Source organism: Rhea pennata, chromosome 1, assembly GCF_028389875.1.
Source record: "Rhea pennata isolate bPtePen1 chromosome 1, bPtePen1.pri, whole genome shotgun sequence".
NCBI classification, from domain to species: domain Eukaryota; kingdom Metazoa; phylum Chordata; class Aves; order Rheiformes; family Rheidae; genus Rhea; species Rhea pennata.
In genome coordinates, this window is record NC_084663.1 from 72,785,184 (window position 1) to 72,811,559 (window position 26,376).

The 26,376-nt window shown below is 40.5% G+C and overlaps 1 protein-coding gene across 8 annotated transcripts in view; it reads left to right on the forward strand.

Annotated features, from left to right (window-relative positions):
- The window catches only part of SOX5 (SRY-box transcription factor 5), a 650,623-nt gene that overhangs the window by 159,206 nt on the left and 465,041 nt on the right, over positions 1-26,376 (forward strand). For all 8 annotated transcript variants that reach the window (XM_062591596.1, XM_062591577.1, XM_062591562.1 and 5 more), the window contains one exon: positions 4,953-5,039. The gene's annotated coding sequence lies outside the window, so the exon portion shown is untranslated. The remainder of the gene's footprint in view (positions 1-4,952; positions 5,040-26,376) is intronic.

A 26,376-nucleotide genomic window follows, 5' to 3' on the forward strand; every position in this document is an offset into this window, starting at 1 on the left:
AGATTTTTTCCCAGAAACTTTTTTATATGTAGCTTTTCTTTATTAAAATAAATTAATCATTGATGGTAATGTAAAATCACAGGAAGCTAAACCACTATGTATTTTCTCAGATACGCTGTTTCTTTTGCCTCCTTCCTTTGGATCTGAGTGTGGGTCTCTTCAGTGTTTACTCAACCTGTGTGTACTTTTTGTTTTTCCCCATCTGGTGTCTACTTTAATACCAGTCTGACTGTTGCAGTGTGAGGAGTACCTTAGCCTTCTCTGTATCAGGCAGAAAAGAAGTAAAATAGAGATGAAAATACATGTTTCAGGAGAGAAGAGGTAATCCCTGCTATGAATTTTTTTTTCTCTCTACATGATTTTTGTTCTGCTTTTTTTGTTTTAGTTTTATTTGTTTGGGCAAGTTTCTTGCCATTTACCTTTGCATTTGCATTTCCTATTGATTGGCAATTTTTGAACTGTTTATTGTGCTCTTTTGTTTAGCTGTTCAAGAGCTAAAACAAAAGCCACCAGGCCCTGTGAGGGACACATTTGCATGCGGCGAGTGTTGCCCGAGGAAAAAGTAATTGCTAATGCATATTTATGTGGCACAAATTTGCCATTTGTTTATGCATAAAATTATCAATAGTGCAGGGCGGCCCAGCCGTAGAAAATGGTGACCTTTTTAGCTTAATAAATAGAAATCAGCTGTTATTGTGAAGAGATCAGCCATTTATTCTGTGTTGAGGGACACTGTCGGGAAAATGTAGATTGGTGCTGGCAATATCATTAAATGGAAGGCCAGTGACCCTTTCGGTATAGTCTATTATACTTTATCTAATAGGGGATAAATGACTGTGGCTGGCAAATAGATTTTTAAAAGTAGGAAAAAAAAAAAACAAAAAAAAAAACCTTCAATGTTGACTCTTGTTCCTCATGTAGATTATGAACAGGTAGACAGTGACGAGGTAATTTTGCATAAGCCTGTTGGTATTTTTCTGTATAAAGCGGGGTTTTGGGGGGAGGAGGAGGTTTGTTTTTTTTTTTTTTTTTTTTTGTTTGTTTTTTTTAAAAAAAGAAAAACCTCTGTTTAGACTAGTTATTGGTTGCTTTGGTTTGGAGTAGGAAAAATAACCAAAGCTGCTGATTCTTCCTAGTTCACCTGGTCAAAAGAAATATCCTGCTGAAAGGGACATAAAATAATTATGTTTTGGCTGGTGAAATGAGAACTCATTTCAAAGTGGAAGGAAGAGTCTTTTTTGAAGACAACAGAAATTTAAAAAGCAGTTACACTTTTTTCTGGTATGCATTCAACTTTTAAAGTGTGGATAAAAATTTTGCCAGATTACAGCCCAAGACACTGAAGACCTCATCTGCAGAACAGTTTCACAGAAGATGTAGCAACATAATTCCCTTTAATGCTGCTCTGCTAATTCCCTTCAACCTTAATGGGCAGGCTTAAGATCTGAGGAATCAAGAACTAACAGCCATAAGCCTCAGGAAGTTCAAGTAAAAATGAAAGAATAAGTAGAAAACCTCGTGTTTGTGTTTCATTCTGTTCTCTGTGGTGCATCGTGTCGTGCATAACTGGAAGCAGTTTTATCCACTGCATGGGTGAAATGCGGAGAAATGTGAGTCACGGTGACTGGAAATGGTTGTGTGTTCTGCACGTGTTGTGTTCTGGGCTGGACATTTGATTTTAGCCCCAAGAAAGAATCAACAGATGCTTGTAATCGCAATGTTGTATATCTGAGACTATGCTAGATTACGAGTGCGCCTTATCTGTGTACCCTCCTTGGCTATATGAGGTGGCCACCACCGCGGTGGGACTGGAGAGTGGCAAATGTCATCTTCACAGAAAAGCCACCACAATGCATGTCACTGAGTGGCATCTTCCTGGTGGCCTCAGTGTAAGAAACAAATGGGTGAACGGAAAGAAAGAGCCTGCAACTAAAATCAGTGGAATCAGTCTTCCTGAGGCAGGGCTGTGTAGGGAGGATGGTGCCTAGGGTTGTCTGAGACCAATGAGAGAGACAGGACTCTTGAGGCTGTTGATCTGCCATTTCCACTAGCATTAAAATTTAGGTAAAGTGATCAAGTAATACAATAATACATAATAGAGTACATAGATTATGTTTTACAGTGTATAATACGCTGTAATAACATAGCAGGAATCATTGTAAGAATGTGTGCTGTTGTTTGAGATTTCTTCATCCCAAAAAGCCTTTTCCCCCATTTAAGGGAAAAGATTCTGGAGGCGTCTCTGCGTGCTTTTCATGCATCTAACTCCTGTTGCCAGAGCACTTGCCCTATCCTGCAACTATTTTGTAGATGTCCCAAATAATGGTCCCCAAACCATATTGCTGCAAAACCAAAAAGATTGGAGGTCTTAATACGGAAATACAGAGACGATCAAAAAATACCTAAGTGTGGGTAGTATAAGTTTAAATATTAAAGTAAAAGAAAGTAAAGTAAAAGTAAGTTTTCTGAAGTCTCTATTAATACTCGGGCATTACCTCATCTTCTTGTAATAAGCAGGTATTACCGGCTTTTCTTCCTTTATAAACAGATTTTCCCTTCTTTCTTCGACAAGTTAGTTAAGCCTTGCTCATTCGAAATAGATCTGATTTTTATGCAGGTGTCCCCAGCTCCACTCCTGAAAGCGTTCTTCCTCTCTGCGGCAGAGCCCCTGGCCAGGTGTTGGCCGTTCTTTTGCTTTTTCTTTCCTCCCAACGATAACGTGACCCTTTTGGAGCACGCTGAGTGAGACCTGGCAGGTACGAATGGGAGGTGATCTGATACCTGCCAGCAAGATTTGTGTAGCTAAAATTAGCAAGTGGAAAATGTTTGCATATACTGTGTAGGGGGCCATGCTGTTGTAAACTAACCTGGCTCTGGTGAGATTTTAGCTCCGTGTATTATTTTTATATCTGTCACTGTTGTTATTACTTCTGTATCTGTAGCTGCGTAGAGGCTAGGGGTGTAGGTGTGGAAGATGCTGAAGGTAAGTAAGTACAAAGAAATAAGAAAACAGGGCTTGTGCCTTGGCTTATGGAAGGTTGCAGAAGTTTTCTAAAGAGGTGTCAGCAGAGGGAGGAGACAGGTCAGAGACGAGGCAAGGCTGAGCAAACAATCTCAGCCATCAAAGGTTGCAGCGGAAAATACAGAAACGAAGGAAGCAAGTATTGCCTTTTCTTGGCAATTCTGCTCGTGGAGTGGGCAGGAGGTATCGCTGTGCCTTGTTTCTAGGCTGCAGGGGAAGACGAGCAAACGCATGGGAATGTTTGCTTACTGTAAACAAGCCTTGCAGGTCTGATCTTCACCTGACCTTACCTGGCTTTAGCCTCTGTGATTTTTCTGGGGTCAGATCTGAAGGAGGAATGAATGAGTGGAGCTGGTTTGCACTCCTCAGCTCCTGGTTGACTAATAGTGTGTTAGTTAGGGAAGACAAAGGACGAATTTTGTGCTGCGCTAATTAGTTGACGAATGGTTAATAAGATAACCAGTCCGACACAAGTTAAGCAGTTTCTATTTTCTAATTCTTTGAGATACTGTTAACAACATAGTTTGATAAGTCCTAAAGATCTTGACCTTCGTTTTTTTTAGTTCCTTAAACATCCATTTATTTGAAAAACCTGTAAAGATTCTAACCTTGCTGAGAGCACAATTTTGCATTTGAGGAAATTCATATACAAAAGTATAGAAAGCGCCTTTCTCTTTGCTCAGCTGATTGCTCAAAAAACAGTACGGAAAATCAAGTTTTATCCTTGCCAAGTTTTGCCTGCACGCAGAGCTCAGTATGAACCAGGGATGGTCATCTTTTGAAACTATGCTCCAGCCTGTTCTCACTAGTTTTATTAAGTGCCTGTCATTTTCACTGAGTCTTATCAGAGCTGTAGGGCTGACAAAGTGACTCTATCAGGTTAAATCAGTGCAGAAAGGGTCTGGCTTTGGAGGAGTTTTTTCAGAGGAGTGTTTTTTCTTTTTTTGACAGAAATTCTATTTATTCAGAAATGTTTCTTATTCCAAATCAATTATTTTGGTTAGACTAGATTAATATTAAATTATTAAAATATGGTAACACATCTTTGGGATGCACAACATGACTGAAATGACAGATACATGACACCTGCGACTGTGTGGTCTTACATGTGTGTGAACCTGAGACGTTATGCCACAAGCGTGGCCTCAGACTTGCTTCTGTAGCTGCGTTCATGTGGTCCCGCCAAATAACGACAGTACCAAATTTTATATTTTTCTAATCACTGCTTTGATGTGCACGCGGGATTGGTGTAAAGCTTATTTTCTCCATTTTGCAGCTGGGTAAACTGAGGTGCAAAGCTGGTAGTCAGGTGCCCATGGCTAGCGAGGGCCACTGGAGCAACGAGCCCAGTGCCACAGCTCCATGTGCCCATGTCCCCACCTCTACGAAGGGGTCCCCGTGGTGCAAAATGCTTCCCACCCTCTGCAGTGCCTTTCAGGTTGGGGAGTAAAATCGCGGCGGCCATGGGCGCAGCGCGTGCCAGGAGAGGTGCGGGGGCTCGGCCCCTCCAAGCCACGCGGCTCCCGCGGCGCTGGGGGTTCCCACGGCCGACGTCCAGCTTCAGGGCCTCTGGACACTTTCAACACTCAAGAGAAACAGCAATGTATAGTCCTATCTTCCTGCTAGTTTGAGCTCCATATTGATTTATGATGCTAATAAGTGCCACTTTAGTCCTAATAATGTCTTTTTAAATTTTATTTTATTATTTTTTTCCTATTACATATTTCTATGGCAGCTTTTACATGTGATGTATTTTGGGTCACACATTAATTTACACCAGCCTCTGTTCTGCAAAAAAGAGTTCACGAACTAAATGAAAAGGAATGGGGAGGGGGGATGTCTAGCAGAGCCCAGGCTTTTGTTTCATGTTTTGGGTGCATTTTCTTTTTCAAATAAAATTGTTGATATGCGTTTGCTTTTATTTTTCTAGCCTTCCTCTTGCTGATGACTGGGTTCCTGTTTGATCCTGTTTACAAGCTTCCGAAGATTGAAAATAACCCCAACTCCTCTGCATTGGGTAGGAAAACAAAACCATATAAAGACATATTGCAATTACTTTGGAGGGCTAACAGTATGGGAGTGTGTGGTATGAAGGAAGAGCTTGTGGAGAAAAAGAAGGTTACTAGGTTAGCACAAAAGACATTAATGTACCTAATTTTTCTCACCCACTTCTTCTGGACTGGGGAGGAGGGGGTGTATCAGTAGGTAAATGAGGATATTCTCCAGTATATGTTCTTCCATGATAACTATTTTAGGTTTGACTGTACTTTCTGGTTCTCATTCAAACAACTCTGCAGTTTTATTTTTATGTATTCAAAATCTAAGAAAGATGAGTTTGAAAGATTTGAGGTTTTTCTATTTTTTTTCTTTTTTTAAAGTTTATTGACAAGATAAAAATTATCTCACAGTTACTATAAACTTCTGGGTATATGTGCAATATCTGATTAGGACTGATTTGTAAGTATACCTATTTTAAATACTGCATTTTTACAAACAGTTTATGAAATCACTTTTTTTTTTTTAATACACTTGAGGAAAGTAGATAGAGAGCAATTCACTTAAACATTGTTGTTGGCCTGACAGGTGACTCAGCTGTAGGTAATTCCACAGTTAATGCATCAGCTTGAACCCATAGTAGTCTTTGTGCTTAACCTGACTGCTGTGAATAGTAAATGTTTGTAGAATTAGGACTTCAAAGACAAGCACCTCCTTGAAAGTAGTGTGCTTTTTAGCCTGTTGTCATTGACTTCAGGAAGAGCAGGACCTGTCAAATGCTTTTGAGTGCAATGTGATTATCCTTGGGTGAGGCTTCACCTACTTTGACCAGGCTCCTGTTGTGTTTGTGTGTTCTGGTATAGTTTGTGCCTTGACAATGGGAGTGGGAAATGCTATCAAATCACAAATCTAAATCCAGCCAGACTGACAGATGCTGTTTGTGTCTAGTTTTCGTGGGAGGGGGTAAGGAAGAGGCACGGAAAGCCATAGAGAAGCAGGCCCAATGTATCTAAGGATTTAGGGCCAGCTAGAAATGAAAGTGATGAAAACCGTGGGACAGCCTTGATTTCCACGGGGATTTGTCCACGTGCCGCAAGTGGGCTCTTCTGCGGTTCTTGTCAGGATGAAACTTCTGATTAAGTCTGAGTGCAGGGTTATCAGACTGATAGAAAATTTTCTGGTGTAAATCCAGTGTTTTCCTGCTTCTTAGGGAGGCCTTAAATACATACGAGATCACAATCTAAATCATTGCATTTTAAAATGATTGATTTATATAGAAAAAGTTTTATGATTCACTTTTCTCTTTTTAACTGCCAGAAGTCAGTTGTGAAATTCTTGTATTTCTTCCTCTTCTAAGTAATCTTATCAAACAAGAAATTGCCAATTTACCAACTGGTGCTTAATAACCGAGGAAGTGAAACTTATACTTAAGAGGGGAAAAAAAGTCTTTTACTGAATTGCTGAATTATTTTTTGGGGAGAGAGGGGCAAAGAGGGTTGTAAAAACTTATCATATACTAGGCAACTTTTTGTTGGTTTTTGTTTTGCCTTTTTTTTTTTTTTTTTTTTGTGTGTGTGTTAAGGCTTTCGTTCTGAAGAGGGGTCACCAGCCTTTGCAAGTGAGCCACTTTGTTGACAAATCTGTCCTCTAAATTGAACAGCATTAATTAGAACTTTATGCTACACATCCTTACTTTATAATGTGGGTGGTGATATCAACAAAAATTTATAATGAATTTGATTGAAGATGATTTTAAAAGGTCTGCCACCTGTAGATAAAAATGTGCATTACTACACATGATAATTATCAAGACTGAAGGCCGTGACGTGATCTGTTGACCTTTTGAAATCAAAACACTCGCTGTAAAGAAAAAGAGGACCAATTTCCCCAGCTATGTTAATAAAGGACAAGTCTGTGTATTCAACTATATCAACTCTCCACAGTATAGCTAGTGAAAAACATATTTTAGATTATGTATTAGGTCCAAGTTTTCTATATTCTCTTCTCTTACACTATGGCTTGCAAAGCTCTCACTTCTTTTGTGTGTTGAGGGATCTTTTTCAATCTAATGAAACACTGCACTAAAAATACTCAGGTGACAGAGACAGCAGTAAAATGTCTATGAGCCACCCTACAAAAAATCAACCAGCTTTGAGTATGCAGGATGAAGAGGAAAGTATATAGAAGCAGATTTCAGCTTTAGGCTTTCTATAGGGGCATTTACAATAAAGGAGGGAAAAATAACTCAGCAACCATCATTGTAAAAATTATGAAGAGCACTTTGATGGTCCTTTTAAAGTCAGTTCACTAAACAAGGACCAAAGCAAAAGCCTGAAAGGCAACTCGTGCTTTGCCATTAACAACCTAAGTCTGTTGCTGCTATTTGCAGTTGAGAATGAGTGCTTCTGCACACGATAACGGTGAGAAAAACTAAAAGGAAATAAAGCATGTGAATGAGAGATTTTTCTCTTTTCATTTGAGTACTTGGAACACCAAGCAAGTAAAGAAGCAGCTATTTTAGCTAAGCTAATGTAATAGAAGACCATTGCACCCAAACTGTCTCAGCAGAACTTCCTGCATAATTAGATTGTAAATCTTCTCAACTGAGGAAGTTTTGCCCAGGGTCAGATTGTCTAAGTAATAATCCATTCTACATAAATTAGAAGATTTGAACTGCTGGGATACATTATTACATTAGTTTTGTTTTTTATTCCTAATATAACTAAGGAGAACAAATGCAACATTTTTTCCCCTTCTTTTTAATTATGTTACATCTTTACATCTCTTCAACTTTTGATTACCTCAGAAGGCCTTTTTTGTCTTTTATAATTTGGTAATTTTCTTGAGCATTAATGATGATGTTCTCATCTAGGCAAATTAATATATTTTTAATATACTTCATAAAGTGATACCGCAGAATCCTTTATGCTACCTGATTCTGTGATACCACTTCCTCAGTGAAGCATTTAGTAAGAGATGCTGTTGCTCTTGTGCTGTGGTTTTTGTGATGCTGAAGTTTTACTTCAAGGTATGACTCCTTTGTTCTGCAAAGACTAGAATTGCTGCCTTTGGGGTAAGAATTAAAGGACGTGAGTTTACTTGTAACTGGTTTTAAAAAAAGAAGGGTTCTAAGGTTTTTATTGAATTATTTTATTTGAAAAAGAAAAGATTGCAGATAGCTTGATAGGCTTAGGTAGTTACATGTGGAAAGTGGTAGGGCCTAAATGCTGAGATCATTACTTGGGTAAAAATCACCATTGGGATTTCAGTATTTGGGCCTGCATGAGGGAAACAATATTCGTAGCATAGCACTGATTAGTGTCTATGGACATAACTGTTAGTGGTGATGTTTTTCTGTTCTACTCATGATTTGCACTATAAAATGGAGCAATGGTCAACTTTTCAGGAGGGTGTGTGCTTATTCTTACAAGAAGAAAAAACTTAGAATACATTTTGCAGTTTTCACGTTTAAGGTCGTATTTAAGAAGGAGGAATATTAAAACTTTGGGGATTCAGAATCCCCAGTGCGTGCTAAAAACCAGTGAGAGTGGATGCTGAGAGGCTGGTAGACGCGCTCGCAGTTCTGCAGGGTTCAGGTTCCCAGGCATGACGTCAAGTGAGCACAATCTCCAAGGTCTGTTAGAGAGGTATTAAATAATCTAGACCTGCACAACTAAATAAGTGGTGTCTGGATTGCAAAGTCAACTTCATCTAGCTCCATGATGAGGTTTTCTTTTTTTTTTAGTTGCATGTGTGAGCGTTGAGACAAAGAAAATATAATAGAAGAAAGGTCTGATTTCGTTGTTAACTTTTTAATTATCCATTTATTGCTGAAAATTCTTGTGTAACATTTTATTTTTTTGCAATAAAAAAGGAAACTGATTGGGGGAGGGGGAAGGTCTGAATTCCCTATTTCTCATGCACTTGCTGTGCTCAAGAGGAGAATTCAGTAGATAACCCTTGAATATGCAAGCACAGGAGGTTTTTGCTTGCCTGATGGCTGCACTGTCTGCTCAGCTGCATGGTGACTCCTCAGCTGGCCCATTCTGCAGAGCACTGACAGCTGAAGGTGAAGCATATGTCTTGGTGGAAACAGCAGGGCACTCTTGCAAAGGCCCTGGGAATAGGGGCACTCCCGTACTCAAAGGGTCGTGGTCATCTTTGCCTGATCTGCTGTGCAAGGAATAGATCTCAAGATCCCTTTTTTATTTTTCTCCATTGCTATGAGACATCAATGGAAGTGGAAAAGCAATAACCCTGTAGAAGATGTGAAGAAAAATAATCAAGATGTCTGAAAGGCCTTTGAAACTAGTGTTTTGGGGACAAATCAAAGCAGTCATGTGCCCTTGGAAACATACAACAGGATGCATACAACAGCCATGGAAGTCAGGAGATAAATGGAGATCAAAAATAATATTTAAAATCCAAACTTGCTCTCATTTACTGCTATTATAATCCCTATAAAATTACTTTTATGTGCTTAAATTGTTCAGTATTATTATTTAACAGCAAGTAGCAGTGCATTTGCTCAGGAACTCCAGAAATAAAGAAAATCAGAAATCAGACCTCAAGACTACTTTTTGAGGCAGAAATAATCCAACCATTATTTCTGGTGTAAAAGGTTTGTGAATAGCATCATTTGCCTAGAAGCTGTTTTCCAACCTAATAACTCCCAGAATAATGACCTAAAACTGTTTCCAAGAGGATTAAGGCCCATATAACTACTAGGAACTACAGGTTTTTGAAAAAGCTTATTTCTCATTGGCTGAGAGGTGAGTTCTGATTTAAGTTAAAGCTGCTTTCTTAGTAGAATCAGTTTCAGTCTCTCTGAAGTCAACAGTGTTGGAGTAATCCTCTTGAGAAGGATTTTCTGAGGTCATATATATATATAGGTATATAAAGATGTTGCTCTAGTGGCCTCAAAGATGGTCATTTAACTGTGTTTTTAGTCCATTTGGGAGGAGTTTTTTTTAAATCTTCTGCTTTGGTTTGCCTTGGGCACAAACCATTTAAAAAGGCTGAAATCACAGCTGAACACTTAGCTTGTTTGTTAATCAACACTTGAGCAGTCTTCATTGGAGAGACTGTGGAACACAGAAGTTATTATCTCTAATGATATTGGTGTGTTCGGTTGTGCGCATGGCGTATGTGCTTCACTCCTGTTGATCGCTTCTTTAGCGAGTGCGATCTGTGAACTGGGTGGGAGGAGGAGTTCTGTGGGTTCAGGGTGGCTTGGGAAGATCTGCTCCGCGGGGGTCAGGTGTTACCGGTCAGAGTAACGCATGGATCTGCAGCTGAATCCGTCTGATAAAGAGCTGCTCACTGAACTGCACTCTTAAAACTGGCAAAACTTCCCAATTGCGCATCAAAATCCTGGTGGCAGTAGCTCACTGCAGAAAAGGCATGAATGATAAACACCTATTGCTTTCCTCCTTTTTGAAGGAATCGGAGGTAATGTTGCACTGCATTCTGCTCCTGGCAGAATCCCAAAAGTGTCTCGACAAATCTCACTGAGGGCCTGAAATCATCAGGGAGTTAAGCCAACTTTATCCTAGGGTGCCTCCACTGACAGCAATCAGGATTGTTTTACGTCTGTCCCAAGATCATGCTTGGGTAAGAAGGTGAGGATGAACATCTGCCATTAGCAAAGTTAAACTCTAATTATTCCTATTTGTATTGTTTACCTGAGGAACTAGTATCGCCAGCCATTCAGGAAATTGTAATAATATGCTTACACTGTATAAAGTCTGGCATTTAGTTGTGTCTGGCATTGTGTGCAATTTGGGGGTGGCTTAGCTGACCTTCTCACTAACCAGGTAACAGTGAGATTTGGCTTCAACTGAGTAATTGTAAAAGACAGGGCCAGTTCTGTGGGAGGCTGAAATCCATCTTGAAAATTGCTGAAAGGATTTAATCAGTGATGGTACTTCACACACAGCTGAATTGGGCCCTGTTGTGGAAAATCGTTGTAGTAATTTTTGCATTGGTTGATTATAGCCACAATAGGGAAAGGCAAAGAAGTGTTTGCTGATCAAATTTATGGCCAAATTCTTATTTCTGATGCAGGATGCACAGTGCCAAAAATCTGATGCATATGCCTATGAAAGATTTTTCTGGTTCTATATGTGCTATAAATATATTCCACATGGCTTTATACAAAGCTCTCTGTTATTTCAGTAAATCGCAAGCTACTAAGCCAGATCCAAAGAAGGTGAAGCTCTGAATAAAACTCTTTAGCATTTTATGATTCTGAAGCTCCATTTTAGAATATATTTGCTTTGTTAATTTGTGGCTTTGATGGTCTTGGTTGGGTAAGCATTGAAAAGATAGGGAAAATTTAATGGAAAAGAGCTTTTAACAAAACTCTCCTGTTGCAGCTAAGTTAGCAGACAGAGAAAGCAGATTGTTTTTTTTTTCAATATTCTAAGTTTCAATTTAAAACTGGGAAAATATAGTTTTATTAAAAATGATTTGTTGAAGGAACAGTGGTACTGAAGATATTACCTGATGTGATTAGGTTTGGCAAAGCTGCTTCTCTGTTGTGAATACAAGTCTTTCCTGGGTTTTCACAGGAAAAATCTTTACTACTTCTGTTCCCAGCTGTGAGTTTGTGAGTGTGATTGTGCAGTCTTTTCTTCCTGAGCCTGCAGACAGCTCTGTCCAGTGGCCTTGTTGCTCCTCAGTTTTGCTGAGCAGCACTAGAATGAAATCTGGCCATTGCCTAGCTGGTTTTCCTTTTTGATTTAGGAGGCTTGAATTCCAACATTGCAATTTGGGGGGGGGGGGGGGGGGAGACACATAAAAACCCAGTGTATTAGAAAAGGTAATGGGTTAGCTGGAAAGGAATGAATTTGGTTAACCTAAATAATAAGCTAAAAGTAGAACTGCAGAGGTTTTCCCTGTTGAAGCAACAGGATGCTCTGGTTTCTCAGTTCCTCCTTTTTTTCTTTTTTTTTTTTTCCCCCTCTGTCCCCAATCATCAGTTAGGCACTAGAGGAAAAAAAGAAAAGTTTTGGGTTATTTTTCCAGCAGCAGCTTGATGCTTCCAATGTGAAGCACAGCTTTGTTCTCACGATAGATGACACAAATGCCATATCATCCCACTCGGATGATTTGTCCCTTCTGCATGTGGTCCGAATTACGCCGTCTTACTGTACCTTATTCGCGTACGTAAGCTTTAACTCCTTCCAGCACTGCAAATCTGAGAAAGTGAACGGAGTGCTGCTACCTGCCGCGCGTTACCTGTGCAGCTGCTAAGTGAATGCCAAGCACGAGCCAGCTTGTGTCGTCCCTCGTACCTGTGCAATAGCCAGGGAGATGAATGGGTCTGAGAGTCGGAAAACTTCACGCAGCTGCATTGCATAATCTAAAAAAGGGAAGCGTACTGTGGGGGCCTGGTTGCTAGGCTAGCACGTGGGGCAGTGACAGCAGAGCTGGGCTTTCAGCTCTCAGACTGGATTTTCAGCACTAGCAATCAGAACAAATACTCTGCATCATTTTGCTCAGTTAAAGGAGGGGGAAAAAAGTCTGTAAGAATCAAAGACAACTGATATCCCACAGTCGCTTTTTAGTGAACCTCTGTAAACTAAGAAGAAAAAGGTAAAACATGAAGACTGTAATTTTATAAGCGGTCCGATAGCTTTGTGTGCCTTCCTCTTCAGAGCTGGGCACACAACAGGAGGACAAGGCGCTGGCTGACAGCCAGGGAGTGCCAAGTTGCCCAAGCTCGGAAAACTGCTTGCGGCAGCCCCTCAAACGGGGTGCCCCAAACCAAAGCGCTGGAAACAGCGAGCTGCTTTCAAATCGTCGGGCAGGAACCATAGAAAGGAAAGGAGGAAAGGGGGTAAAAAAAAAAAAAAAAAAAAAAAAAAAAAAAAAAAATCCAGAGCCTGGCAATGCGAAGCTGAGCCAGCAGAGCCGATTTCCTCCCGCTCCGAGCACCTGCGAAAGGGTTAACGCGGAGGTATGCTGTTGTATCGAGGATGGTCGTCTCCTCGCAGAGCCCACCGGGCTCTTGCAGGGGCCTCTCGAAACAATGAGCGCGGCGAGGCTGCTCTGTCTAATTACTCCAAGACAGGGATGCTAAAGAGGAATTAATGACAGTTGACAAGTGCAATTAATAATTATAGCAAAGCCGGGAGTCATGCAGCAGGCAGATGACAATAACAGGGTAACCGTACATGACAGCTTTCATCCGTTCCTTCCCCCCTTCCCGCTTCTTTCTTCTGCCCTTTAACGCGAGCTGCTGCGCGCAGCAGGGCCCGCGCTGCGCGCTGACGGGGAAAGGGAAGGTGCCGAGATCCCGGCACCTGGGTCCGGCCCGTTTCGGTCCCTCCTATCCCTTCCTTCCCCCTCGGCGTTTCCCTCCTGAAGATAAACCAGAGTGCAAACTTGGTGGCACAGGCTTCTGTTAGCTTTCCGCCATCAGGTGTTGACAAGGCTACTTAAAATTCATGTTGGGAGATTGGAAGGAGAAGGGGACAGGGAAAGGCAGCAGCAAGCTGGAGTTGAAGTGGGATTTCCATATCAAAGGCCAGGCCTTTGGCTCTGAATGGTAATTAAAGTACCCAGATTTCATCTTCTTGGTCAGCTCATGAAAAGGAGAAAAAAAAAATTAGAGAGAGGATTTTTTCACTCCCTTTAGACTACAGTACAGCAAGCAGTAAATTAAATGAAAGTTGAGCTAAAAGGTGCCTAACGCTTCAATCTTTTGCATCTAATAGAATCTATGATGTTTTTAAAGCATTTATTCAGTTCACATCTTCATCTTGCTGTGATTATAAAGGATATCATGTCTGCTTACATTTATTGGGCACACATCTTGGCCTTCCCAGGGTAGTAAAAGGATTTCACTTTGCATTATGTTGCTGTTGTGCTATGGCATATATATATATATATATATGTATGTATGTATATATATTAGGAGAGAGAAAAAGACACATTTCTCTAATTTCTAGCTGGTCATTGTAAGAACCACTAACACCGAGAACCAAATAAATGCAAATTTAATGAGGCATAGGGAACTGGTAATGAGATACAACAGCCTCTCACCTTGAGGTTGCTGGTTCAAACCCAGAGCGTGTTGTGACTGAAAGTGGCCACAAACCAGCAGTCATGTGGCAGTAAATGTGCAGTGCTTTGTCACCTCAGTAAAGGTCCAGGTGGATATGTAGTCATTAAATGAAAGCCCTACTGGTACTTGTTGGTTGCCCAAAGGATTGGATGTCCTCTGGACTTCTTCCCTTTTGAGAGGACCTTCTTCAGGTCAGAGCTAGGCTGCAACATTCTCTTCCTTTGCTGTTCCGTTATATAGAGGTCTCCAGTCTTTGGAGCCTGTCAGGTCTTTCACAGGTACTGAGTGAACTTCCAAAGTCCTGGAGTTTCACTTATGCTACTGGTGTCTTGATTTGCCCTTCAGTTTGTCTTGAGATCTGCGCTTGCTAGACAGTTTCTCGAAACCTTGGACTCCTTCCTGTGGGTTTGCACCTCCGTAAATCTGTGGTTGCACCTTCTTTGGCTAAGTGTCCTGGAGGAAAAAGCAGTTTATCCCTTTTCACTTCTGCTTCATATCTATGAAAGCTTGAGAGGATCCCAGCCTTAAGTTTCAGAGCTGCACGTGTATAATTAAAGGTGACCAGGCTGGGTCTCTTTCACTGATTCGGTGCCTGCTGTAAGTCTCTGGAAATATCTCTCCTGACCCCACTGGATGCTGGATCAGTTCCCTCAGCTGCAACTCTGAAGTCGAGATGTTCTAGCATGTTTTCCTATAATTGTATCTCTCCTATAGCAAATATATGCCTTCTGACATAATGATTTTGGTACTGCATGTTATAGCTGTACTGGTACAAATAGACACCACCTTTGGTGGCAAAAGAGGCAGACCTTTCTTTTTTTTTAAAAAAAAAAAAAAAAAAAAAAAAAAAAAAGGCTCCTTGAAACAAAGTGTGGAATAGTCGGGATCAAAATTAGAACAGGAAAGGGTGGGGGGAAAAAGCAAATTATTGTTGCTGCAGCAAAAAACAAGAACTTACAAAGGAGCTTAACTAAACCGAATCCCAAACCATCCTGAACTTCAGAGGCTTTCCAAGCTAGACTCGTATTCTAAATTCGGAGGTTATTGCTCTTCTCCCCTTCTCTCTCTTTCTTCTTGCTTTTTTTTTTTCTTCTCTCTTCCTCTGTAAGGTGCACTCTCTCCTCTTTTCCCCCTCCACTCAAGTGCATCATTTTCTGCTATTGTGTTTTAAAAACTCTGCTGCAGGGGCTCTGAAATGAATAAAAATGTAATCCTCGATGTGCCCAATGTGCACTCTCATTTGTTTTTGCTGTATCGATTTATCAGCGGAGGGAAATTACTCGCTAGAAGAGAGGATGCCAGTCAGAATGACATTTATTTCATAGTACAAGGAGGCTCTCCAGCGTGTTTCCATGTAACCCAGATATTGGAGCTGTAAAAGGGCTTGTAACAAGGTTTAGTGCTATGATTAGATCGTGTGGAGCACCTTGCTTTCATAACAACAGGCATTTGGCTGGAGCCAAGGCCTCAGGTTATGGTCAAGTTTTTTTTTTTTTTTTTTTTTTTTTTTCCTTCTTCCTTAACATAAAGTATTTGGCTTGCACCCTAAAATATTTCTCAGTTGAAAGCTCAACCATGTAAACTTGTGAAATCTCCTTTGATATTTATAAGTGGTCCTGAGCTTTTATGTCACTAATGTAAAAGGAGGGGGAAAAAAATCCACTTACTATTTTTTTTTAGCTTTGTGCTTTTTTGCATTTCTAGTAAAATAACCCCATGATTTTAATTCATCAAAGCAAATCTTTTCCTCTAGTGATTGTTAGCTACACTTGCTCAAGGCTAACAATTACTTGTAAAAAACTATTTTTTATGCAAAAAGTGTAATAGTTACATACGCATTGCAAATAAAGGTGGGATTCTGCGTGGCAAATACTGATTGTGGTCTCCCTTGTGTGGCTGTTGCTCCTAGGTAGTTGGTGCTGAGGGCTTTGCTGTACTAACTTGCACTCAATGTCTCTCTAGCTCCTTTTCAACAGTGTCCAATGTCAGATAGTTCAGAGGAAGATCTCAAAACCCACTATCAGGAGTGGTCCTCCTCCACAGGACTTAGCAGCTGCACGTAACAGGCATTTATGTACCCTTGGAAGCTTTCTTAAAACTCTTGGTATACTCGTGGCTATTTAAGAACCTGGGCCTAGAAATAACCTTCTGCACTGCCAAACTTTTCCTGCTAGCATAGATATTGATAGCAAACAACTTTCATTAATTTCCTATGACTTAATTTATTGTTACAAAGCTGTTGCTAATTTCTGTGTGTCGGTGGTTATCCCTCTTTAACTTACTGAGCCATGAGCTTCAATGGCATCACATAGCAGGGAGTACTATGGCAGGGAGTTGGGTCAGAGGAGTGAAATGTGCCCCCTAAGCTTGGTCCTGGTGCAGCCTGGGGTCTGATGGAGTCATGGAGCTGATGGAGAAGCTGCTGTTCCTGATGATTGCAGGATCCCTGGGAAATACACAGTGTGCAGTGCAGGCAGTTTTGTCTGTGTTGAAGATTGCTTGATGCTTTCCATCCTAAAACTTGCTTTTCAACTGTTTATATCTTTGCGAAATGATTTCAGCTTTGGCTGATATTTTCCATTTTGGGTGTTTGCCTCAGACACTTTTGGAGGGGGGGGAACCTCTAACGAAATTTTCAGCCAAAATGGCTCAGCTGTTCCCAAGCTGAGATAAAAATAAGTTGTTTTGCTTATGTTGAAAGTATTCTTCTCATTCTTTCAGTAGGAAGCTCCCAAGTTTCAAGCCTTTTTATTAGTTAGCCTCAAGCTAACTTTCTTGAGTCAAGCAGGAGCTAGAGTGATAGAACTACCCAGTGTTAAATAACCTGTGGAGTCCCTCACTAGACTGAACCAGCTGGTTTGTGCATCACTACTGATGCACTTCTCTCTAGGGTAGCAAGGTGGCAGGTAATGTTTAGGCTGAGCTTAGCTGGAAGAAGCTAGCTGATCTAACTCAATCAATTTTTCTGCTTTAAACGGAGGATAATGTCATTGCCACAGTCTTACCATGCTGAGCAATAGCTCAGGTTGGATTTGAGTCAGAGTTAGCTAAGGGTCTCAACAGTTAAGCTTGGCCTAAATTGAACTATTTTTATGCAGTCCACAGATGTGTTGTTTTCCTCCTACGGTTGAGGTCAGAAATGCAAAGGCTAAAAGGAGTGACTAATACTGAACTGTGGAAAAGAAATAAGATTAAGTGTATGGCAGAGGTAGAGGATGACTCTACTGCTTTTTGTATAGCTAGGAGCATGCATACAGGTGCATCTAGTGGAACTTGCTACAGCAAAGGAAGTGTGACTGTTACCTGTTGTAATGGGCACCTGGGATTTGCTTGAAACACCCCATTTTGGGGTAAGCATTAAACCTTCCAGGAGGGAATTAATTAAGAATTTTCTCTATGTGCCTCACTGACATAGCAAGCGGAAATAAGACATCTGGTTTGGGGAATGAGAAATGGAGTTTGAATATGTGGACCCAAGGAAAGGAGCTCTTGGGGCACCAAAGACTACAAGGAAGGCTTAAGTGGGGTTAAGTAGCCAGAAAATTATCTGGCAGTTATCCTGGCCTGAATTCTTGAATTCTGGTTTTGTTTAGAAATTATCTGTTTCATCAATATGTTTAGACTCTTGGAAGGCTGAATCTTTTTATTTCTTTGCTGTGTACACAAGTGGTTATATTTGGAATGGAATACGAATTCTGATAACAGGCAGATAAAGAAAAACTAAGTTTAAATGGTGTTATTTAAAAATAAATGCTTCAGTACTATATAGTCTAGAGTTATTTAAGCATATGGAAATGTATGTAAAATCAGTATAGTACTATGTCAGTTTTTGCGTCAGAATCGGCGTGTCTGTGCTGACAAAATGGCATGCATTACCTTTTCCCATCTGTTCAAAGTACATTTAGTTGTGCCTTGAAAAGCTTTTGCAAGTCATGACACAAATACACAACTGGATGATGAAGTATAGGCTAGCAATCAAGTGAAACCTCCTTTAAAATGAGATTATTTTAAACCTTTTCAGACAAGAAATTAATTTTCAAATAATTTCTTTTGATTTTAATTTAAAAGTTTAGTAGCATTTACAGCCATATCCATTTAAACATTTCTCCCCACCACCATATCAGAAAATAGCTTCCAACATGGATGAAATCCAAAATCAATTAGTTCACTTTAAGTCTTTTTGAATTTCATTGTTAGTTTTTTAAAGAACATCTTCCAGATTGTCTCTAAACTTTACATGAAATTTAATGTAGTTAGAAGTTTCTTCCCACTTGCACATTCCAGCGTAGAGAATAAGACAGGAGCTGAAGATTTGCAGAGATCACTAGTAAAAATAGTACCATTAATTCCCACACAGCAGTACCTCAGTAGTTACTCTAATGTCACTTTCTATGTATTTATTAGTGTTTTATTTGGCTTTTTAATAGAGCTCCTTTTACTGTGATATATAGCAAAGCCAGACAACTCTGCCTTACCTGATGAGCTTTGGGTGTCCATCCACATGAATTTATTGAAGGTGTTATATTTATGTAACAATTTTCTTCCAAGAAGTGCCTTTTGATAGTAGAAGGCTTGGAGGTGGCTCACTGTATATATGCTGTCCTAAAATACAGAGTTCTCCTTACATGCCCAAGGATGACGGCCATTCCTAGGGCAGAATAGTTGCAATCTTTTAGGCAACCTGCCAGCCCCCATATTTTTGAGGTGGTGCAACTGTTTGTTCTTATCTGTTTAACCTGAGTTTAATTCCATCAACTAAATAGTTTTCTTCTAGCAAAACTGATAAAACTTGATTTACAGCAGCTGAAAATATGTGCTCATGTCCATCTGCATAATCAGAAGGAAATGTAGACAAGCAGAACTGAATGCCTGAAATGGTAGGTTTTCAGCATTCAAAATGATTGTTCATTTTTTTTGGCTTAATTTACTGCAAGGCTGCAGCATCTTTGTGGAGTAAAACCCCCAGGAACTATGTAAAAGCTTGTGGCATAGCTGTCCTGTTTATTTATAACTACCTCTAACATTTTCCCTCCTTGATGAACGATTAGAAGAAAATAGAAGAAGCATGAAGAGGTAAATTATTTTGAAAAGTACTTTGATATCGCAATGTACTTTAGGACCCTCCAAATCATTAACAAGTTCTGAGGCCAAAGTGATCAGAGCAGTGCGCATTGAATTTGGTTCCTTCTATTCTACAGCAGTGGCCTTAGAATTGCCCTTGCCAATTCTCTGCATCCAAGCTAACAGCATGGGAAATTTTATTCAGGTGCAAGTTAGTATTAGCTATTATTGTGATGCTTCTTATTCTTTGCTTATGTTAGTGTTACTGCATTTGGCAAGTGTAGGAACAAGAGCTAAAGCAATGGGAAGACCTTCCTTTTAAAGCAAAATTAGAACAATTAGTTGGAAAATCTCACACTATGATGTTTGTTCATCTCCTTTCCATTGCTGAATTTTGCTTTCACTTGCAAGTGTGAACTAGCAGATTAGACACTTCCACAAGCTCCTTCACTGTGAGTTTTTTCAGGTGATTTCAGTTTAATGCAACCAGATAATTGTAGCCATGGGGCTTGGCTAGGTTATAAAGCTGCTAATCCAGACAATATTATCCGATCGCATGTTGTGCTTATGAGAGAGACCTCTGCCTTTAATAGTCTCTCCCTGTGCTTGTAAGTGTTTCTTAGTTTCAGCAGCCCTATAAAAATGAGACACAGGCTAAGATTAAGCTTTAGGATAAGTCACTAGAGTTATGCAGTAGTAGGCCCTGTATGAATAATATACGTACTGTTTATAGCACCTAGTTCACAATGTTACGTGCATGTTCACCTCCCCATTTAAGAGCAGACAAAGCGGTAGGCACTGACAGCTCTAAATGCTGAAGCCTGTATTTAGCTGTAGGCCACGCATAGCTGAAGCAAGCCTATGGTGTAATGCTGTAGAAGCAGTATTGTTGGTCAGTATGGTCAGGAATTTTCCAACAGAACATTTTTATTAGAAAATAATTATTTGTCAGAATGAAAACTTTTTATGGGAATACAGTGCTTTGAAAGAAGCTTTTAGGGGGAAATAAAGGGGATTGAAAATGCGAGTGTGCCTATAATCCAGTTCTCTCTCATTTGGCAATATTCTTTGCTAACCTTTAATGAAATTTTCATTGTTTCGTTTCAAGAAAGATGGTTCTTCTAAGTTTGTAGTCCATTTCTTCCAAACTTAAGAGGTTGTTGTAGGTCGTGTAAAAAGTTAGGCCTATCACTATCCATCTGTACTGTGGGAAAACACAGCGCTTTTTGTCCTGATGTTGATAGCTTTACAGCATTGCTTTGCCTCAGCGTATAAAGTGGAATGAGGAGCTGTCTTTTGGCCCAGCCAGAAAAATATGATCTTTAGATGTGGGTGAATTGCTTGTGGCTGTATAAGAAATAATTCTGAAATTGAGAGCAATGGTTTGTATGACTTGCATTTTAGTGATTTGGTCTGTTATGGATAGAGATCCCTACCCCAGTAATTCTGTAAAGCTGAGTTGCTTCTAACTTGCTCCTTTGCATGCCACTCTCATTTCTCTGCATGTTGCTTCAGGCAACACCTAACCTGGCTGTGCGTGTCTGCGTTGGGAGGAATGAGGCTGCTGCTCAGCTGCTTGAATCATGTAATCAGGCTGAGGAGGATGCCTGTGGGAGTGGTGGGCTTTTCCCAGGAAAGGTTTTCTGTACCATTACGCTTTATATTATTATTATTATACATTTTTATGTGTCTGTATACTTATACAGCTGATTTAAACTATTTATCAATAAGTGTTTGTGGGAGGCAAATTGTCAAAATAAAATGAATTGTTTAAAATTAACACTTTAAGGTTTTTCCTGCTGGAAAAAACCCTGCTGACTAGTGCTGTGTTATGGCTGAGCTGATTTAAGAGCTTGCAGCTTCTCTTAAAGAGGGGCTCCTGGTCCCCCTGGCCACTGCTGCCAGCTGAGGCCTCGCTTCTCTTGCGTGAGCCAGCTCTGGCAGTGGTTTGGCCACACGCTGAGCTGATTCAACTTGCTGAACTTCAGCCCTGGACCCAGTGTTCAAGGGCTGTTCTCCCTCCCTTTGCTTCCAGAATAAGTTGGAGTAGAGAGTGCCTGTTTTAAATTGCGCTATACCAGGATTCTGTTGTCTGAGGAAATCAGAGTGGCCACAGAGAGTTACTGGGGTGTAGCAGAAATCAAGTCACTTAACTTTTTGACACTACTAACTTCCTTGAACTAACATCAAGGAAGGAGATGATATATAAAACTGAGGATTGTACAGTACTACAACATTTGGATATCAGTTTTGATAATACTTTAAAGATTAGACTAGAAGATGCCCAGCATGTTCTCTTTTAAATTTATTTTTAACATTTCTGTTAAATATTTATTCTTTTACATGAGACAGCTGGGACAAGCTCTATAGTGTTCAATGTGATAAGAGTCTAAGGCTCTGCTTTTGTGAAGACTTAGAAAGTTTTCATGCTAGCTGATGCATTTGAGTAGTCCCTCTTACTTCATCAAGACTATTGATGTGTTGCTTGCTGAAGTCTCTGTGCAATGTGGGCCAAACAAATAATACAGATTTTACACTGGGGCCCAGTAATGTCAAATGTGTAATTAAAAATCTTCTCGTTGTTGAGCATGTGCAGTATCCTTTTTGTGAACCTCAGGATCTCAGCTGGTTTTGGTGAAAAACACAGAACGCAATTAGCTTGCATCTTAGAGGCTAATAATAACTGAACCTTTTGGCAGATTTTGTGATGGGATGATTTCCTCTCTGTGATATAAGCCAAATAAATTAATAACAGATTTTTAAAAATCTCTTATTTCTAACACAGTAATTCTGTTGTCAGAGGTGCATAAAAGCAAAGAATCAAAACCTGGACACTGTTACTTCTCACTTTAGACCTTTTTGAAAGAATCAAGCTAATGTATTTATTCCATGTTATTGAATCAGAACATTTTTTTCTTTGGAGCTATGATCTTGTGCATTCTGCGTGAGATTTAAGCTCGGGAACTGAGTTCTCTTTATTCTCTCTCTTTTTATAAAATTTCCAAGTGTTTTTTTTTCCAGTTCAAAGGTCAAGGTCCAAACAAATCTGCCTGGATAATAAAATGAGCAAGATTTGCTTTGAAGTCAGGCAATAGCAGTGGTGATCGTGCTTGCTCTTGTAATCAGTGATGTCTGTATACAAAAAAAAAAAAAAAAAAAAAAAAAAAAAAAAAGACAATGGTTGTAAGCAGGTTTACCACATATTCGTATATTCGTAAGATATTTCAGTTCTGACCCAAAGCGACCTCCTCTTTTCTTTGCAAACTCGTTCTGTTATACAATTGCTTAGTCTTTGTGGTCTCTCTGAACATCAGCAGAGGTTCAGCAATACAACAAGAATGGGGTAAATGGTGCCTGCATGCACAGAAATGTCACAAACAACTATTGGGTAAGTCCGGGAGATTTAAACAAGGCAAACGCCAATTTCTAAAATATATATCCAAGGGATTACTGCTGGAAGAGAAGAATACAGACACCTCAGTAATAATAATCTGGAACTGAGGTTCAGTTCCCTACTTTGTCACAGACTTCAGGCACAACAAATCGTGTTTCTCCATTCCTCTGTATGTAAAATGTGAATAATAGCACTATTTGGAAGGAGAGGTACTTGTGAAGACAGGTATCTTAAATGATTGTGCAGCACTTGAGTGGCTGGCTATACCACAGTCATGTGGGTCATATCAGTGCCCCAGGCAGATTGACAGTACGGTCCTCTCTGGAGGGTCAGGTAGGTACCTGGACTCTTGATGGTAGAGGACAATGCAATTGCATGCAAGTCACAGGACAGCAGTGGTTTCCAAACAGCGAGGAGCAAACTTGGAGGGAAGAAGCAAGAACTGCTGGAAGAGAGGAAAGAAAGAACAAACAGATGTACTTCCAGATATTTTGGTCAATTAGGAGTAAGTGATATGTGGGCAGCAAAGGCTGGAGAATGCTGCCTGTTGCGTGATAATTCAGCTCTCCGACATGGGAATGAGCCCTCTCTGGAACGGGTGACATCACTCCAACCCCTGAATGTACAGCTGCCTTTATAAATCTTCCAAACAAGATATAAAGATGCCAAGAACTTCTTTTACCTTATGTCTCTTTTCCTGCTCTGGAGATGGTTAATGTAGTGGAGATGTTGGTAATGATATCAAAGGACTTTCCCTTGCTGTCCCCTGATGAGTCAGATGCACTTAGGGTTTGGTGCCTCGCACCTAATGCTGGTAAGTTTTCTCTGCTGCTCTCCTACTTACCAAAATTTGCCTGATCTGCAGCGGGCTTTTTAGCTGCTGTTTTGTTCCTCTTAACCGTAAGCATAGAAGGATTTGTCTGTTGAACTGAAATGTGAAACACATGCTGATTCTTTTGAACCAGTGGCCTAGAAAAAGAATGCTTAGTTTCAAGAAGTCTGTAGTAGTATTTTTTATCTTTCCTTCCAAAAGGAAAAATTCCACAGCCAACAGTTGTCCTAAGCAACTGGAAAATACTGCAAATACTTTATCCTTACCTGGGGCCAGTGTCCAGCCTTAGAATTTCTTTGCCTCTGTTCCTGTCTCCACTCTCTATCAAAAGCAATGATATGCAAAATATGGACTGAAACTATTTCTGCCCAAGGCTGCTGTCCAGGCTGAGAATAAATCTAAACAGCTGCAGACCTGTATTTTTCAAAGGAGTCTCCATTTCTGGTCCTTTCTAAGGAAGAAAAAAGCACGAAAAAACACTAGAGTGCTTCTATTTTTGTGGTTTGCTCCTATCAGAAGAATTATTCTGTTTCATTCAGGTTCTTGTACTTCATCCATTGCCATGATATCTAAAGTCTTGTGGTTTTATGATAGACTGTGGGCTCCTAGTGCAGGGCTCTTCACTCATGGTGTGGCCTTGCTGTGCCTTCTCCTCCTCCAGCCTTGCAATGGAAATATAATACTTCTTCCCATGCAGGGGTCTAAGTTTCATGAAAATTGTTATTTGAAGAATGCTTTTCTAGATGAAAAGTAAATTATTAATAGGTGGTCAAGTCAGTTGCCTAAATACAGGCTTATAATGCTATTACAGATGTTTTATAGTGCTTTCTCTTGTGTCCAGTTGCTTTTCTGGTAAGGTACCGGTCTGGGGTCACATAGCACCTGCCTGATTTGCAGGCATGCTTCAGGAAACCTGGGCATCTCAAACTGCACTAAGCACTCTTGTTTAGGCAACTGAGTATGTCCTTTGTGTCCGAGAGTAGGAAAACTTGGGTGGTAGCTGGATTTTCAGCTCAGTGAAGTCAGAGGCAGTATTTATCCATGGCAAAATACAGAGCCCTGCTGAACAAGGTAGCTACTGCTGGTAGTCATGGTAGTGCTGCACTCTTCTTGGCCCAATTAGCCTTGCTGAGAAAGCCAGGCTTATTAGCTCAGACTAAGTGCTTTAGAAATACGGTAAACTGCTGCTGTGTGTATCTGCACAGCACTGTGCTTTGCTGTGGACCTGCCCTGAGAGTCCTTCCCTTGATCCAGGCTGCCAGATCAAGCCCCTTAAACCTGGCACTTTAGCTTCTGCTGAGCTGTCAGTGTGCTACTCACTGTCACCTAATTCAGATATTTCTGTCCTAGTGTCATCCCTTTTCATTTTAATATCCAGGGGTGGATAAACCACAATGATTTATTCTACCTGGAACTCTCTTAAAGTGTAATAGTCTGCTTGGGAGTCGCTTCATAGACGTTACGAATCAGCCTAACCTTTTGGTCCTCTCTGTCCATTTCTTTCAGGCTGCTTTAAAGAGGGAAGATTTCTTCTCTTCCTTCTCCGCTGCCTCCTTTGCCCCAGCTACTTCTCCTTTCTGCCTCGGAGTAAACAGTAGATGTTACATGTATTAACACTACACTCCAGCACAATGCTCTTGGGCGTGCTCTGTGTGCAAGTCCCTGGCAGCCGTAAATTAATTAAAAGTAGACAGAAACCATAGGGAGAGGGGGGAGGGAGGGAAAAAAAAAAAGAAAAAAAAAAAAAAAAAAGCAAGTTCCCTTCCCCCTGCCTCTCTTTTCCTTTCTTGCTCGGTGGGTAAATAGCTAAAGCCTTTGTTCCTTGCTGCACTATTTCATTTCTGCCATCATTGTCCTCATTGTTCTCTGGAACAGGAGGGGTCTGGGCCAGGAGCAGCCAAGGTCTTGGCTAATGACGGGAAGTCTTTAAAGTTTGCGCTGCATTTCATCTTCTCTGTGGGAGTTTTAGGACGCATCCAGTGTTTGATCCCCACCGTGCAACTTTGCTTCTAGTTAATTAACAGATCCCCATTACACTCTCTCATCTGCAAGCACATGGGAGGCCTATCAGGAGGTAATTCAAGGCCGATCTGAGTGATGGCAGAAATTAGAGAAATCGGTTGTTTTAGGGTTCTAAAGTTCAGGAATAAAGCTCTCCTTTTGCAGAGGGGTCCTGTAAATTTGCAGTTATTTCTTTGTCTCGTTGTATCATTTAAAATTTTTAAGCCCTCTCCTTTGCAATCAGGTCTCTTTTGGGGCTTTGGTTTTTCTAGGAGGTGTGGATGGAGAGGTGGTTATTTATTTTGCTGCTGCTTTGCCGTGCTGGCAGCCTGCATGGTGTACAGTTTTTGAGGGCCAGCTGAAATGAAACAGCAATGTTATTAGCAAGATGTTTTCACCTTCCTTTCATTCTCAGCTTCCCTGTTCCCACCAAGCCTATTATACAGGTTACAAGTGTCTTATGGCAACTTTTTTAGTGTCGAGTAAAACCACCACAGGCCTCCCAGCTGCAGAGCTTTGTCAGGCTTTCAGCTAAATACTGCATCTCTCAGGAGTGCAACCTTCTGTCGACTTTGAATGTTTAGAGTTGTCTGATTTTCTTCCCCCCCTTTCCTCTTCCCCTCCCTCTTCCCCACCCTATGAGCAATGACCCCCTTTAACTAATGAATTAGGAACTGCTCCTGCAGATGCAATTCTCAGTTCAGCACTTGGCAATGAGAATCAAACCAGGGCTATTTAGTGCAGCGTTAAATGGCCCACCACATTAGCCCCCTGGCATGCTAAGCTATTAGGTTGTTTTACTGTTGTTAAAGTTACATTTGTTAGGTGGAGTTGCTGCTCCAAAAGAAACTTAGTAATGTGGGAAGCAGCAGACAGCCCAGTGTCTTGTGGATGTAATGCACCAAAGTTTCCTTTTCTCACCAGTGAACGAGCACGAAGCTATTACATGGGAAACTTTCCAGCGTTGTTGAGATAACAGAATTAAGCAGGCTTGATTG